The following is a 3,564-nucleotide window of genomic DNA, read 5'->3' on the forward strand; positions in this document are numbered from 1 at the left end:
GCCTGTCCTGGAACTAGCTCTTGTAGACCAGCCTGGCCTCGAACTCACAGAGATCTGCCTGCCTCTGCCTCCTGAGTGCTGGGATTAAAGGTGTGCACCACCACTGCCCAGCACTTTTTCATTCTTATTCAGTCTAAAACACCAGCATTTGGAACATTTCCTTCTGCAATGACGATAGAGCATCCCACTTGAATTGACCTAACCTAAAAACACTTTCTCATGTATGCGCCCAGAGGCTTTTCTAGGTGATTCTGTACCCTGCCAAGTTGGTAATCAATATTAATCATACACAAGGAAATGACTAAGGTAATGCCATCCTGTCCTAAATTTGTGCCTGCCTTCTCAGTATTCCACCCCACTCCCACTCCTAACAGCTACATTCTCCTTAGCGATGCTTCTGGTACTGTCTATGACCTTGATGGTCCTAACATATTACGTGGTGTCTGGAAAATACCGAGCTTTACGTATTCATAATGTAGCCTAGCCACCCCCCACTCCAGCAATACTGATGGAATCATGAATTTGTCTTTTAAAAGGCTGTATCCCTAAGCTTGAATATTAAGACACTTTCCAGAGGCGTGAGCCTGTTCTTGGCCTGTCTATTAATAAATGGACTCAAAAATTTAATCAGCTTAATTGGCATGGTTGTCAGTAAGTATCTCCCATGGGTCATTCAACATGGCCTTTTTTTTTTTTTAAGGCCCAGCCCATTTGTTTCCTTCTGTAAGCAGGATGTCTTTGTGTCCTGAGAAATATGGCTCTAGCTTTTTTTAAATTCCAGATTTGCATCTTCCAGAAGACAGCCTCTCTTCCCCTTGCTCTACAGACTACTGTCAGGGAAGACAACTGGTTTTGCACCGTTCACTGGTCCTGACTGTGAATATCAAGCAGCTCTGAGTCACATGGTGAGGTAAAAAGGGCAAAGATGTGGCACCGCACCCCACAGCCGTGCTGTAACTGTGTCCTGGAGAACAGCGTCTCCACAGGAAAGAATGACAGGGGGACAACAGTGACACGTGGGTATCGTGGAATGTAAACTGTCTTCTTGCAACACCGTGCAGGGAGCCGTCTCTTCCTCTGGTGGTATATTCGGTTATGAGAGAAAGGCCATGTTGAGAATTATAGTATAGAAACTTGCCAATCAGTTTTTGTTGAAAACTGCCTGATTATTTTAAAAATGTCTATAGTAACCCCTTCCCTGAATCCTCACTATAAAAGTGGCTTCCTGTTGTATTGACTATGGACTTTAAGATCATTATTTTCAGGTCTGGAGAGATGGATCAGAGGTTAAGAACACTGACTTCTCTCTTCCAGAGGACCCAGGTTCAGTTCCCAGCACCAACATGGCAGCTCACAACAGTCTGTATCCAGGTCCAGGGGAATCAAGACCCTCACACAGACGTGTGTGCAAGCAAAACACCAATGCACATAAAAAAAAAAAAAAAGTTGCCTTCTAACCTCCCTATTCATGCTGTGGCATGCCCTAAATAAACACACATGTATGCACATACACACGAGAATGTATACACACGTAATTGAAACTGTCAGCTACTGTGTGCTCAAGGCCAAGTTCCACAGTAACACCCACCGCTTTATGTACTCATGACAGCAGAAAAAAAGGGGGGAGGGGGAGGGGGCGGAAATGTTTCAATTCACAATAGCAAGGATTAGCAAGCAACCTAACAGTCCACCAACGGAGGAAGGGACAGAGAAACACTGTCCTAAGGGGACGAAATGCTCCCATCTGTGACAGCACAAATGCCCCTGGAAGGGACTACGTGACACACAGCAGGCCTGAGTCAACTGTAGGATGTTGTGTGGAACCAAGTGGGTCTCACTAAAGCCCCTGGGGGCCACCGTGTCCAGGAACTGCTTCATAAACTAAATGAGCATCAACTCCAGTTTTTAGAGAAGACCAATTTTAATAAATTATTCACACAGGACTTTAACACCATTTACTTTTGACACCGTAAACTGAAAGAACAAGAGAAAGATGAGCAGAACGTAACTATTACTTCCTAGTGTATGGTAGCAGTTACACCTATGGGCGTCAAAAACCCCACCAAGTATGTCTTGCTCCAGAAATTTATTGAAGAAAAAGACTTGGAGAGACGATGTTCACCCAGGGCCCAATCAGTGATTGACAGAGATAGGCTTAAAACCTAGGTCAAGTCTGATATTTCTATCAAGAGCTTTAATATAACCCCCCAAACAAAATAAACTCATTTCAAGAGCCACATTTCGAGAAGACACCACCAGCCGATCCCTTTATGTAATTTCTACAGTGTGGACAGTCAAATTGCCTTTGCTGGGATGCTAGGATTTTACCACAGATATCTACTAAAGGGCCAACCTTGAGAATTCTGAGAGCTTGGAATACCTCCCATACATTTTGCATTACTAGTCAAACTGGTAGGAAGACTTTGATCTTAAAACTAAATGCTTTAAGTACAGCCAATTATTTATGTCACTTGTTTCCTGGGGGCTTAACGAGCACTCAGCCAGAAAGTCTGACCGAGGGTGACACAGGGCGTGGATCCGCACAATTTCCCTTGAGGAATTTACCCTCAGCTGAAATCTAAAAGGTAAGTAGCTACATTTACTGCTCACACAAGCAACTCACACTGCAGACAATAGACTTGGAGGGATTCCTCGTCGATACCTTTAGTCTCTCCTAACTCCTAACACCCCACCATTATCAGCATCCTGAAAATAGCGTATTTCAAAAATGAGTCCCTTGTTTTAAACATTTTTGTAAAAGCTATCATTTATTGAATACCTAGTTTTAGAAACTTCACTATTCTTTATGTCATATAATTTTGAGAAAACCAAGACCCAAGACCACACTAATGCTAAAAGGCACAGTGAGGTTTCAAATCCTGGTATATTTTACCTTCAAGTATCAAGTCTTTCTAGCAGACACATTCTTAAATTCAGTTACGGTGGAGAGCAGAGATTGCTCTCACTTACACAGTAAGAACACCTTTCTGCGGCATTCATAATCTCCCACGATGGTGGCAGCAGACCCACAAGCTTTATAGCTCCTCCATTCATTCAGTTATTACTCAGGAAGAAGCAGGAAGCACAAGGACACTCTGCAGAGCCCAGGCCAGTCTGCTTTAAGGTTCACCGGATGTGTGACTGCAGTGGGCAGCCATGTCAAATAAATCACACAGTATGAATCTTACCAGCTGCTCCGTCTGTTACCTGGACAGTTCCAGCTGTGCTATCTTTACCCTTCTCCACACTTGGATGCCCACCTTCTAAGAGGCCTACCTGGACTCCTCACTCTAACACTGCAGCCTATCCTACACCCTGGACCTGCGACTGAGCGCCCGTTGGAATGACAGCGCTCTAAGAAGGCAGAGGAATTTGTTGTGTATATGGACTCCAAGTACCTTGCCTAGGTTTAAAACTACCTTAAGACAGTGCAGTCTTTCAACACAAGTTGTTGCTTGTAACGAACAGATTATTCTAGATAAGTCAAATTAAATATTTGGCCATTTTGCTTTTTCAGCTGACATTTCTCCTGGGACAGACCACCAACTGAATATATTCCAAGTG

Source organism: Alexandromys fortis, unplaced genomic scaffold, assembly GCF_014885135.2.
Source record: "Alexandromys fortis isolate MF-2015 unplaced genomic scaffold, M_Fortis_MF-2015_v1.1 scaffold_281, whole genome shotgun sequence".
Taxonomy (NCBI): domain Eukaryota; kingdom Metazoa; phylum Chordata; class Mammalia; order Rodentia; family Cricetidae; genus Alexandromys; species Alexandromys fortis.